Source organism: Euprymna scolopes, chromosome 2, assembly GCF_053919585.1.
Source record: "Euprymna scolopes isolate OS-2025 chromosome 2, ASM5391958v1, whole genome shotgun sequence".
Taxonomy (NCBI): Eukaryota; Metazoa; Mollusca; class Cephalopoda; order Sepiida; family Sepiolidae; genus Euprymna; species Euprymna scolopes.
Window position 1 is genome coordinate 164,100,535 of NC_136483.1, and position 15,000 is coordinate 164,115,534.

The following is a 15,000-nucleotide window of genomic DNA, read 5'->3' on the forward strand; positions in this document are numbered from 1 at the left end:
ATTTTAGTTTAAAATGAAAAATGCCAGTATAATCGTTCAATTGTGCTCTAAACATAAACATTAATTTCAAACACGCCCCTGTTATATCAAAGAAGCAACTGTTTATTTTATACGCTGGGCCTTTCTCCTTGTGTGGCAATAAAACTTCTGAAATACACTTGTGATGTTAGGCTGTATAAGGCGTTAACTATGGTCAATATTTCTTTCGTATTTCTTCAAGGCCAACCGACCATTTCCCAGAGAGTGCTCAACTTTTAAGAATTACTTTTTAAAGGGGCGAAATAATTATAAATAATTATTTTTTTATTAAAAAATTTATATATATATATATATATATATATATATATGTATGTATATGAAATGAAGAAGTAAAAATTAAGTTTACAAGCATATCTGTAAATCTGTAAAGTTCAAGCGAATATCTAAATATTAATTTACTTGTCCGTCGTCTGGTGTCACAAAAAAAACAAAAAAAAACCTATCGCCATCGCAAACAATAAGAAACGAATTAGCTCCCTTTATAGTCGCACTTTATCAATTAAAAATCATTAAAACCATTTTCTCTCCAAAAATTAAAAAAAACATGGCTGTTTGTTTACGGTTTAAAATTGGCTATTTTATTTTATAATTTAAAAAACGTCATATTAAAAGAAGACAGTAAGTTTGCTTTTTTTTTATAGATTCTTTTTAAAATTAAAAAAAAAATGTGCAAGTGAATTGACATCTGTTCCTTTAAAATTTATATTAAAAAAATTAAGAAAAAAAAAATCAATGTGTTGTGTGTTGAATTTTCATTGAAAAAATCTAATTTTTTATCAATTCTTTTTAGCTTTAAAAGGTTTTTTAAAAAAATTTCTAAAAATTGTTTTAAATTCGTCGTTATTTGTTTTTATTTTTTATTCATTTTATTTATAATGAGTTTTAAACATTTTCAACTACCGTGGAATTTCCACGGTTTCTGCTATTAAATATGAATATTTATATAGTAATCCCAACCGAATAAAAAGCTCAATACAACCAAAATAGGACATAGAGCGTGTTATAGAAGAACACAATTTTAGGCTGTAATACGGGCACTATCAAAAAAAAAAAAAAGTGCCCATGCGAAAAAAAGTCTGGAAACTTATTGAAGGCACGTCGTACGTGGATTTTCAAATGCAAAAACGTTTTATCCTTTGTTCAGTGATATTTCTTTTTTCGTTGGAATTATAAAGGATTTAAGATTTCTTACATGAAATATAAACTTTTTTTTTTTTTCAAATTATTAATTCTTTATGCTTTAAAAATCTTTATGCTTTACAATTCTTCCTAATAGACATTCAAACTCTCTTCAGTAAGCATTCAAATTCCTTACATAAACTTTCGTGTAGATAGACGAGTTTTTTTTTTTGGGGGGGGGGGGTTAAACAAATGTTTATATATTTTACATTAAATGAAAAATAGAAACCATTGCTCTAGAGTCATCCTGAAGAAGAACGCCAGAATTCATGCTACACAAATAATTAAGATCTCCTATAAAAAATATTATCTGGGAAATTATACACCACCCACCATATTTTCCGGGAGAGTAGGCAGTGGACCTTGTAACTCTTGATTTCCTTATTTTATCATTTTAGTCTTCACATTCCAGAAGTTTCTGACAAAGGGGGAAAACATTGCTGTTTTCCTGGTCGGAATATATCTATATCATTGGCCAATTTTGATCTTGGAGTAGAAATTTTTCAGCTTCTTTACATCAAGTGGCTTCAGGCTCTGTCTAGAGCGATTTCCATAAACAATTTTTTTTTTTGCAATAATTAATTAATTAATATATCTTTTAGAAGCCACCATATTTTCCAGGAAAGTAGAAAGTGGACCTTAGGTTTACTTTTGGAAACCTTGTAAGTCTTGCTGCCTTTATTTTGTCATTTTAGTCTTCACATTTCAGAAGTGATGCTCCTGACAAAGGGTAAAGAATTGCTGTTTTCTGTGTCGGAATGAATCTATCCATCTCACACTTATTGTTGACCGGCTTTTGATCTTGAAGTAGAGTTATTTTTTAGTTCCCTTACATCAAGTGACTTCACACTCTGTCTAGAGCAATTTACATAAAAAAATATTTTTGCAATAGATTAATATCACTTTTACAAATATTTATTTATTTTATTTGCGGACTGTTATCCTCAACTTCATAGTTGTTGTTGCTTCACCATGTTTCGGCGAATCATTCTTCTGGCCTTCTTCAAGTGGTTAACCATGACGGGACAGGAATGCTGAGTCTCTTAAACTGTATCCTCAGTAATTACTGCCTTCCATAGTTGTTGTTGTCTCACCACGTTTTGGCCAACTAATCCTCTGGCCGGCTTTAGGTAGGATTGAAACTGCTATCTTCAAACAATGCTCACCCGGACCGTAGAGATTCAACGCCTCTATCCACTGTGCCACTGGCTCCGAAACGTAGTGAAACAACAGTTAGATGAGGATAACAGTCAAGAAATAAAATAAATACATAAATTACTCATTGCAAAGGTTGAAAAAAGAATGGGAGAGATTGGAATCAGAGGGATGGCTGAGAAGATACAACGGATACCAATAATGAAAACTGCAGAAATATTAAAACCCTTGAATGTGGAGACTAACACCAGGCATGAACTTCAGACACAAACTGGACACAGAAACGGCTACAGATGCAAAACACAAAGGAACATCACATGGAATCATGAAAACTGGAACTGTATAATGGTAAGGTACTCTCATGTGTCCCTGCGTTCCGGCCACCCCTGTGTGTGTGTGTGTGTGTGTGTGTGTGTGTGTGTGTGTGTGTGTGTGTGTGTGTGTGTGTGTGTGCAAGTATGTGTGCAAGTGTGTGTAACCATAAACTAGCACCACACCAAATAAGTAAGGAGGGTCAAGGAGGATGGAAAGACCGAGGAGAACGAGTACTAGCCAAACCTCCGCTGGATGAATGCAAAGAGGATCGGGACCTTGGGGAGACTTATTACCACCCAAATTTCAGTGGCGACCAATGGTCGTTGCTAACGAGAAATCAATGGTAAGCGGTTGTTGCAATAATGCAAATTCTTTTGCAAAGGTTATCAAAAGAAGTGAAGAGTAATGGAAATCTGGAAAGACTTTTTGTCACTCAGACTCCAGAGAACACCACAAGTTGTTCTCAAAGACAAATCTTTGATGATGGCCTGCGTGACTACTCCTAGTGAATAAAAAAATAATATAGAGTAACACGCCCACTGGCAACCACGAGCAAAAAAGTCTAAATTGTATCTCCGTGTGGTCCATTAAAATATTTCCAAGTGGTTGCACCAGGGCAAAATGGTTTCACTGAGGGCATGCTGGGGCCAGCAGAGACTCACACAACATTAGTAAGGATTTAAGAAGCAAAATGACTTGTCAGAGAGATGCTTCTTTTACAAACACTTGCCCTGACAGCAACCACTTAGCGACCCACCCTGCAACCACGTGCCCTGGTTGCAACCACGTGTGTGCCTACAGTGCAACAACATGGGCCAATGACCCCAAAAAATATACAAGACATCTGGATACAAGCTTGAAATATATTGAAACACAGCTGTTGTGTTCAACAAAATTGTATATTTTGAATTTAAATCCCCAAATAGAAAGTAGCCAGCTGCTGAGGCTAGACCTATCGTTCAGAATGTAACCGGGCTGAAGACAAAAAGGAACAGGATTGTATTGTATGCATCAAATTTAGGGTCTAGACATGTTCGCTTCCAGTTCCAGTTTGTACAGAGAATGCTTCCCAAAGTGATCTGTCGCAAGTTATTTTCTTGTTTCCAGTGTTTTTTTTTTTGTTTTTTTTTACACGGTGATCACCACTTATCAAGGCCCGGAAGCCACTCAGGGATAAGGGTTATTGCAAGTACATTACGTTAGTGTGGAGATTTGATGAAGTGTTTACTTAAGGGGGCGGTTCATTAGGAATTTGTTAACATTGGACTTGAACACATCCAAGTTGTAGTCCGGTGGGAAGCAGGCAGACAGAACAGAATTCCACAGGCGTGCAGTTCTAAGAAAGAAGCTTTGTTCATGGAATCCACGTTTTGATCTAGCACAGATAAAGAGTGGGGGAAATTTTTCACAGTGGATTCGGCTAGACGGGTGTTTTTCGTGAAAGATTAGCGAGGGGGGGGACCAGAGATTGGAGTTCAGACGAGCACCTGCCATGGGAATAACGATAAAACAAGGATGGGCTCGCAACGTCTCTTCTGTGGGAGAGAGGTTGCAGGGTAAAGAAAAGGGCATCCCCCACTAAGCCACGAAGTCTATTTTGTACTCTGTCAAGGCAGGATAGGCTGTTTTTTGCAGCTCCTGCCCAGATATGGCAACAGTATTCCATCCTTGGACGTACTTGGCTTTTGGTTGTTGATTCGTCAACGACAATGTCCATGCATTCTGCCTCTGTGATTACTTTCTCTATTTCGAAAGTGTCATCTTCCAAAAGGTTGTCAAAACCTTCATCAACGAAGTCGAAGTCTGAATTGTCATCTAAAACCATTTCAGATTCATCTGCACTAGTGTCACTCTCTTCAATGACCTTCTTTCTCATGACTTTTCTTTTCTTGGTTCGATCCACATTTCGTTCTTGAGCTCTTTTTGCCTCCATCTGCCTCTTCCTGCTTTCCTTTCGTCTTTGAATTTCCACTTCTTTCTCTTTCTTTCGCTCAAGTCTCAGTTTAGCAAGTTCTTCTCTTTTTCTTTTCTTCATTTTCTTTTGCTTTTTCCTGTCTATTCCTTTCCATATCCAGTTTTCGTTTTTCCTTTCTTTCCCTTTCCTCTTTTTCCATCCTGTCTTTGGTCTTCAAGTGTTCAATGAACTTGTTTCCACTTATCAATGAAGGCAACTGTTGTACTTTCTGCTTCACGGTGCCTTTTTTGATGGTTGGCACAGTAACTGATGGGTGGTTTGACTCTGAGGATTCCATGTGGCTCACATGAACAGAGTGGCTCACAATGACCGAATGGTTTTGCTTCCACAAGGAAAAGAGGCTGTCTGGGCAATCAAGTCTTTTTAAATACAAGTTCAATGTTGTTTCGCCAATTGAAGACAAATTTGATCTTTCAGCAGAACATGCACTTGTGCTTGCTGTGGGGTTGGGTGCTGGAACTGACAATGAAGATGATGTTCCTGTTGGCATCGGCAAGAAAGATGATGAAGATTATGCAGGAGCTGGCAATACAGGTGCTGCCACTGATGATGAAGACGATGCAGGCGCTGATGATGAAGATGCTGCTGCTGGTGCAGGTGTTGGCATTGGTAGGGAAGATGGTGAAGACGATGCTGGCGCTGGCAATGCAGGTGCTGGCACTGATGATGAAGATGACACAGCAGCAAATTGTGGAACTGAAGCACTGGTTTGATCCTCTGCTGTGATGTCTGGCAATATCTTCTGCCACTCAATGTTTTTTGGATCCAGTGGATATATGCCACTGTTCCTGAAAGCTTGTGGGGCCAGATCTCGCTTGATAGTGGTTTCATATGCCTCTTTGAAAACAAGTGCGAATGTGCGCTTGGTGAAAATTTCTAGTTCATTTTGTTTTTTGACAGATTACCGCCATTCCACTTTCATTGTCTTGAAAACCCCAACATCCAATGGCTGCATAAGGTGGGATGCATGTGGAGGTAGGGCATACAGGATGATGCTATTGTCCTTGCAAAAAGTCGCTGCTTCAATGGACTGGTGACTGATACGTCCATCGACCAGAAGGAGGATGGGCCGCTTCACATGGGCTGTTTGGGGGTGGAAGACCTGTTGCAACCAGTCCAGGAAGATGGACTGATTTGTCCATCCATTTTTGGACTTTGTGATGAATGAATCGTCAAACACTTCCTGTGGACTGAATCCCCTGAACTGTGTGCCAGGATCATCATTGGGTACACAAAGTGTCCACTTGCACTGCAGCATACAAGAACGGTAATCATTGTCTTTTGTTCACTGCCAACTTGATAAACAAATTTTGTCCCCCACAAAAGACAGAACTTTCCCAGAGGAAGCGTCTAAACTGAAGTCAGACTCATCACAGTTATAGATCCTTGATGGATCTAACAAAATACTGGCATCAATGTCAGTGATGGTGGCTTGGAAATCAGCAAACCACTTCATTATGGATGATTTTCTGACAAGAGCTCTTTGCTTTCCAAGTTTTTGAGGAGTACGCAGAACTACTTCCGGATGCCTTTTCTTGAACAAACGGTACCACTTTTCAGATGGCATGTTGGCTGGCCATTTTGTTGTTCGCCCCCTTGCGTTCAGCATGCTTTGGACTGTCAACGTTAGCTCCTGTTTTGTTTGTCCAAAGCCTCTATGTGATGAGTCTTTGATGAACTTGACGATTTCTCCCTCTTCTTGGAGTATGAGATAAGTCTGGGGTGCTGTGGTGTCCATCTTTCTTTTGCCAGTTATTTTACAGGCAAATGTTCCCCATGGAATGTTGAAAGTAGACGCTGCCTCCCTCTTTGACATGCCATTGCTCACTGCTTGAAGGGCATTCTGCAAGTTTTCTTGGGTCCACTTTGGCTTCATTGTAGACCTAAACAAACAGAGGAGAGAAAAAAATAAATCTTTTTTGCACACACACACACACACACACACACACACACACACACACACACACACACACACACACACACACACACACACAACACACAGACATACACACACACACATACACAAACACAGAAACAACACACAGACATACATACAGACACACACACAAAGACACCCACACAGATAGAGCTACATACACACAGGGACAAACAGACACACAGACACACACAGGAACCCACACACACACGCACACATACACCCACACACTCACCATATATGCACACACACGCACACATACCACTCTCTCTCTCTCTCTCTCTCTCTCTCTCTCTCTCTCTCTCTCTCTCTCTCTCTCTCTCTCTCTCTCTCTCTCACTCTCTCTCTCTCACTCTCTCTCTCTCTCCCTCAGTGAGTAAGAGGGTGCCTGTCTTGTGCAGATTTGAATTCTGCCATACAGGTAGATCTAGATCTATATTATAATGTTTCTGAGCTCTTGGGACAGGAACAACTTACTAGAGTCTACGAAACGACTACGAGCTGGCTTTTGGTTGCACAAAGGACATGCAATATTTTCTTCTGCCCTCCCTGCAACCACATTGGTTGCAAGTGGGCAATATTGATTCCAGTCATGCCCTAAGTGCAACCACTGCCTTTCTGTGGCTATTTACTGCCAAGAATATAATTCACATGAATAAATAACACTCCTAACATTCCATGAACAGGATGAGTTGATGTACAGGCAGAAAGCAACATAAGCATGAGTAAAAATGATATTGTCAAAAACTCACCGTCATTTTGCTGAGTGATGTTTTTGTGCAACCAGAACTTCAGATCAACTTGTGCCAAGCATATGCACCAATGGTGAACCGGAAGTGAAAAATGATGTTAGAGTTAAATCAATGGAGGCCACCAACGAACTTATTCCCTTCAAACTTCACTGGTGACAGAGTTACACAAAGTGAGTGCATTGAGGGCTGGTTGCAAACTGGGCAAGTTACTCTAATCACTTTTAGAAGTTTGTAAAAATCATTTGAACGGATTAAAACTCATTTAAAGAGAAAGAAATTGAGAATGAGTCTGTTTCGTTTTTCAGTTCAAATCTTAAATAATTTTATGAAAAAAAAGTCAAAGCACAAAATAACAAAACTGATTGACGTGAGGAAAGAGGTCAGAGAAAAGAGTAGTGACAACAGTAACATCTAACACCGTGTTTGTTGTTATTGCTTTGTTGAGCCTTTCAAAGAAAACGAACAACACTTTCGCTACTGCCTTTCGTAACATCTCGTTTGGTTGAGGCTGGTTGCGGTACTGCTGATAGTGTCAGATAAATGATTAAGTGTCACGGTTTAAAGGTCAGGTTACATCACAATTGGGCTAACGTCTGTCCATTTCGTCGTTAAAACTTATGACATAATTTAAACCTAGTTATTCAAAATGTACGCATATCTCCAAGCTATGTCACCTAGAAAGCAGAGAGCACACGTACACACGCAACATTATATATATATATATATATATATATATATATATATATATATATATATATATATATATATATATATATATATGACAGAAAAAAGAATTCCTTTGGACCCTAGACACGTCTTTCGCCATCCTCATCAGGGGCATGTTTGATCTTTTTTTAAAAAAAGAAAATATGGGGAAAAAATTAAAATTAATGATGAAAATGAGAACAACTTATTTACAATTATAATGAAATATATATACAGGGAAGAGGGAAAGGGAAAGGATAAAATAAAATGGATTAACGTATATATATATATATATATATATATATATATATATATATATATATATATATATATATATATATATATACGTTAATCCATATATATATATATATATATATATATATATATATATATATATATATATATAATTATATATATACGTTAATCCATATATATATAATATATATATAATTATATATATATATATACGTTAATCCATATATATATAATTATATATATATATATACGTTAATCCATATATATATATATTATATATATAATTATATATATATACGTTAATCCATATATATATAATATATATATATAAATATATATATATATATATATATATATATATAATGAATATTATTAAAAAAATATGAAACTATCACGAATGGGGAATGACAACCCGCATATAATTATACGGGGGGAAAAAGAGAAAACGGAGGTGGGGAATCATATCTAAAGTATCTCCTAAATTCGCCTAAAATCGCAAACCGTTTCTGCTTGCAGAGAGAGGGTTTGGGGCGTGCAATGGAGACGGATTCGAGAGTTTTCAAATGACTACTCGATCGACCTAGGAATAAAATTTAAAAAAAGTCGTCCTTATATGCCTGCCCACATTCTGGGTTATTCAATAAATGATTTCTAATTGCGGAATCTAAATTATTGTGGGTGGGGTTGAGGTGATTCTTTTTCTTTTTACTTTTGAAATCACTACAATGTATTGTATGTAATCTAATAATCGGTATGGAATTGGCTATATAATAGATACGAAATCCGTATGAATTAAAATATCATATTTAAACGTATTTTAGGGCCGAGCAATACCGTGGCGCCCAAAATAAAGTTCGAGCGTGTCATTTTTTTTTCAACGGTTATGGTTTATGGTGTGGTTTCAAGTGATTGCTACATCATGCCACCTCACATTCTCGAAGTCGGCTTGAAAGTTAACACCAAAGGGTATCTGGATGTGTTGAAGAGGGTGGTGATCCTCTGGTGCGATCAGGTGGCCACTGGCAGACCCTGACTGTCGCAGCAGGGCTCTGTGTCGGCCCACAAGTTCAAAGAGACCCAGGCTTGGCTTCGGAAGGAGTACTACGATTTGGTACTCTTCTCTCGTTGCCTCCGCCCACCGAAATAAACCAGCTGAACTACTTTGTTTGGTCATACGTCGATAACATCACCAACATGACCTCCCACAACATCAAAGCTTGCTTGATCGCCGCTATCCGGCGAGGCCCCGCCGACGTTTGTGGAAAAGGCATGCTCACAGTTCTGGACCTGTATTGAGGCAGTGATTGAGGCTTAAGGCGGCTACAAGTAATAGATGTCAGCTCTACTACATAATCTACTTTATTACTTGAACTGTTTTTTTTTTCAATAAAAGTTTTAAAATAAAGATGTAGGGCGACAATTTTATCGTTCCACTCTGTACAAAAACATGTATTGTTACGATTTATGTTTTCAATCAAATGCTTTTAACGAGGACAACGCATTTTAATAACGTCTTGTTGAAACTGTAGCTCTTGACGTCCACTGTTTATCGTCCAAAATGAAAATGCTTAAAACGGTTTCTGCGCATGCTTCTCTGCGCATACGCTCGCTTGAATTAATAGAAACGGGAGAAACATTCTCAGCCAATCAGATGTATTTCTCTGAATTTATAAAATTTGCTAGTTACATGCAAAATGAATGGCCGATGCCCAAAATGTATCAACATTTTTCCCCCTTCCTTCACTTAAACATTAACCAAAATATAGAAAATAAACTAATTTTAATGAATTTTTCAGTATTTATTAATTAATAATCACGGAATATAATAACGCCATTATTATTTTTCTTTTTATCTTAGTGAAAAACTATTATTTTGTGTAAACAAACACCACCTTTACTAAAGTTATAGTTTTACGTACTAAAATAAAACGCATGAGCTTAGTTTTTTTTTTTTTTTTTTAATGAAAATAAAAGTAAATTGTAATAATTAACAAAAACTATTTAATTTTTTCAGGAACATTACGAAAAAGTCTCTAAAGTCCGTGTTTATAAAATCGTTATAACTCTTTTTTCCCTAATTAAGCATTGTATATTCAATATTTTCACACACACACACACACACACACACACACACACACACACACACACACACACACACACACACACAAATACCTAAATAATTGCAAAAAGTATTTCATATTATTAATAAGTTAACATTTTTAGCATAAATTTTGCATGTAATATTTCAATATGTTTCTTGCACGTATGAACGTGTAAACATCAGTGTAAGAAATTTTTTCTATAATCTTGCAAAGGAAAGTGTAAATAATGCATATCAGGTGCGCGAATATACACACACGCTAACGTACACACATGTACTCACATACACGCACGCATGGACAACGTCACTTCCGCTTTCAAAGGAAATACACACATGTGCAAAAAACGCAACAGAAACACCTATAAAAGTAGGGGTAGGCTATAGAAACAAAATTTTTCAAATAAATGCCAAAAGTGGCTTATTACCTTCATTTATATGTAAATAGATGGGAACAAGTGATTTTGTTCAAAACGGGTCAAAATTGGAGGGTCGCTGGCCCCAAACGTGATTTCACCGCGTGGACGCATGAAAATGGCCCAAATTTCGCCCCCGAACACACTTAATCACTTATTGAAAGCCACAGGGTGCATTTTTTGACTATAAATGCATTTGTATCATTAAATCTAACATTCCCATTGGCTATCCCACAAGTATAGGTCTTTTTTTAGGGTATCTCAGAGTCCAAAATGGGTCAAAATTACCCCAAAATTAGCCAAAAATGGTCGGAAATCACGGATTTTCCAAAATGCACCTCCCATGGGCCCAAAGACACATCTACATGGCAGAAACTGTTGGGAAATGCTTGAAGCAGGCACTCTCCTAACTTTTGCACTGTTAATGAGGGGTATAAGGACCTTTAAAAGGGGCTAAATATGGCCGATTTAGCCAAAGAGAGTCAAAAAGTCCCTAAGAATCAACATAGGTTGTCAAAAAGGGGCTTAATTTGAGTTATAGATGGAAAATTACCAAATAAGGAAATGTTTTCTTTCTGTAACAATGCAATGGCATCTTTAAATAGACACGATAACATTGCATTGCATTAATTGTGAATTTGATTGAACTTTGCTTTCTTTTTCAGTTAGTAAAATGCAATGAACATGGCTGGTATAGCAGGGCAGATTGACGAAGATTATAATTACGACGATTGGACATCTTCTGCTTGATTCTCTTCCAACTGAAGCTGAATGTGTTCAAGCTGTGCAACATCATGCTGCCAAATATGGTACCACGACACAGAAAAATCATATTCACCAGTTCTCCTTGCGATTACTACAATTGTGGCAGAAAGCCTTTGGAAGTGATGTTCGTTATGTTACAATACCTGGGATAAAACATAAACTTGATCGATCGCTAAAAATTCACGACAAAGATGTCTACAAAGCAAAGAGTTCCAGACGTGTGAATATGATTAAATGGAAACGAGAGCACCATGTCCTTCTCAATATACTTTCAAAAGATGTGAATCCTGATGAATTTGATGTACATGAATGAAGATTCTTTGTCGATCAAAAGTCTCTCTCTCGCAAATGGCTCATTGACACTTTCCACGTCGATATGGAACATGAACGGTTTCTGGCAGAGCAAGAACTGCACAATCGTTTGGATTTGGACGATGATCAATTTGAAGTGGAGGATATAAGTGACCAATTGCCAGAGCATGATACCTCAAACAATTTGAACTACTCATTAAACAGATCGGGTACAATCCGTAGCACTGTCCCATGTACCGAGGTCGCCACCCACCCACATGTCACTTACAATCTGCGAACTGGTGCACGGAATTTCCAAGAGTCAATCAAAATAGCTCTAGCAAATTCCACTTCCCAACGACAATAGAAAGAAAACATGGCAGTATCCTTCCCGAATTGAAGAGCAGAAGACATTGAAAATTCAATTTTTGTCGTGCAATGTCATTGGTGCATGGAACGTGACAAGACGAAAACCAGTATTTGTGCTAGAGAATAATGATGTGATTGACGAGCTCTTTAATGCATTATATTGATATTTTACTGTTGAATGATTTTATAGTAATGTGAAGTGAAGCTGTGTCTTGAAATAACAAAATAATTCCTTTGCTAATTACTCATACCTTTTATCAAGTTATTCAATATATTGGTTACAAATCGAGAAATAGCGAATCGAGGGCCATTTTCATCAATTTTGGGGTAACTATGAGAACAATATGAATTCAGACTCTTCTTGGACAACATTTTATTGACATTCAATGTTCAATTTACAATTAATTACTTTCTGAGTAGTTGATGTAGTAAAGTTACGATGTTTCTAAAAAGTATCATTGATGAATGAACTAATGATTCATATGTTATGTACCGTAAAGCGTAATTTTGTCATTTTTGGATTGTTTTTACCCTTTTTACATCCCCCAAAGATCTTTAAATACCCTAAATAAAAATGGATAAGATAACAGGGTGGTTATTTCAGTCTTCCAACTGTAAAAAGCCATACAGGAGTGTTTATAGGAGCCCGATGAGATATAATACCTGCATTTGGGGGATTATCCGTGATTTTCGTTCATTTTTGGCTAATTTTTGGGTAAATTTGACCCATTTTGGACCCTTAAGATACCTTGAAAAGCCCTATATAGGTGGGATAGCCAGTGAGAATGTTAGATTTAATGATATAGAGCCATTTATGGTCAAAAATTGCACCCTGTGTGGCTTGGGAGGTGCATTTTGGAAAATCCGTGATTCCCGACCATTTTTGGCTAATTTTGGGGTAATTTTGACCCATTTTGGACTCTGAGATACCCTAAAAAGCCCTATACTTGTGAGATAGCCTATGGGAATGTTAGATTTAATGATACAAATGCATTTATAGTCAAAAAATGCACCCTGTGGCTTTCAATAAGTGATTAAGTGTGTTCGGGGGCGAAATTTGGGCCATTTTCACGCGTCGACGTGGTGAAATCACGTTTGGGGCCAGCGACCCTCCAATTTTGACCCGTTTGGAAAAAAATCACTTGTTCCCATCTATTTACATATAAATGAAGGTAATAAGCCACTTTTGGCATTTATTTGAAAAATTTTGTTTCTATAGCCTACCCCTAATAAAAGGAAGAGACAGGCTGTTTCCAGCCCTTTTAGGACCAGCTTTCGAGCTGGTCGGTCTACGGACCGACCGCGTGCCTCACACCAGTTGCTACTATGCGGGGCAAAAAGCTAACAGACCGTACGTACACATTCTCACTCTTTCTCTCTCTATCTACTACTGGTCCTTGAGAACACCACAGCGTAGCTGACTGCTAACTGACGTCAACCCGCTATCCTTTTCTTTGTCTACACGATGGACTGCCATTTCTCGTTCCATTACATTACTCACTTCTCTTCCCACGCGCGAACAAACGATAGTGACCCGAACGTGAAATGAAAACACATTTCCTTTTTCCTTCTACAATACCAGTCCTCTACAAACGATGGTTACACCCGCGCGGACATGAACACGTGTTATATCTAAAACATTCATTCTTTCAACAGTAAATAAACGACACGTTTATCTTATCCATCAATTGAGTTTTTGTTTCCTTCAATTCCATTCGTTTCATTATTCTTTTGTAATGGGATTAGGATATATATATATATATATATATATATATATATATATAGGAAATTTATTACTGTGAGTCCAGAATGAGTTTACAAATTGTTTCAACTAGAGGAAAATCCTCAAAGAGAGGAAAAATCCAACTAGCATCATCAGAATTCATAGATGGACTAAGTTATAAAGTCAAATAAAAATGGAAAGATCGTAGATAAAGGGGAGTTAGAAAAGAAGGGGGAGTGGTGGGGAGAGGACGTTGGAGTTTAAAGTAGTAGGAGTGTATTAAAAAAAGAGAGGGGTTTATAATTAAATATTAATTATGTGTATATTATATATATATATATATATATATATATATATATATATATATATATATATATATATATATATATATATATATATATATATATATATATATCCTTGTTCTCTACACAGGAACAAAATAATAATTTAAAAAAAGGGGGGAAATTCAAACAATGTTTCATTTGTTTACCAACGGATGCACAGTGTTGAAAAAAAAAAGCAGACAGTTTTGGCCTGCCCAACCACCTCATCCCATCTCATCCCGTCGTCATTTACTTATGCTTGCAACGTTGAATAAATTCTAAAATTTACGTTCATACATTCCTAAACAATAAATAAATAAAACGTAAGTTTGTATTGGGGGGGGGGGCATTTTTTAAATTTATAATAATCATTGTCTTTCAAATTTTAATTCTATTTAATTATTAATAAATAATGGTTTTAACTTTATTTTCAATGAATAAATTGTCAGTATATAAACAAACGTTATCAAGAATTTTATAATATGGTTAAAAACTTATACCAAGTTAAATATGAACTTTTTTCAGAGAAAAATAAAGAAATTCTTACTTGTGTACATTCATAAATATTCTAATTAAATAAGCCTTTCCTGTTTTATTACAACAAAAATAAATTAACTAAGCGAAATTATTACGCTTATCGTGATCCATAATTTGGTAAAAAGTCAACGCTATTCATGTTTACATGTTCAGCGAGATGTTTTTTA

General features: G+C 36.6%; 1 protein-coding gene and 1 pseudogene across 1 annotated transcript in view; both read right to left on the reverse strand.

The window, feature by feature from the left end:
* Positions 1-15,000, reverse strand: part of LOC145298432 (hydroxymethylglutaryl-CoA synthase 1-like) — a 413,120-nt gene that overhangs the window by 227,377 nt on the left and 170,743 nt on the right. The gene's annotated exons all lie outside the window — the stretch shown is intronic.
* Positions 5,175-6,539, reverse strand: LOC145240935 (uncharacterized; annotated as a pseudogene).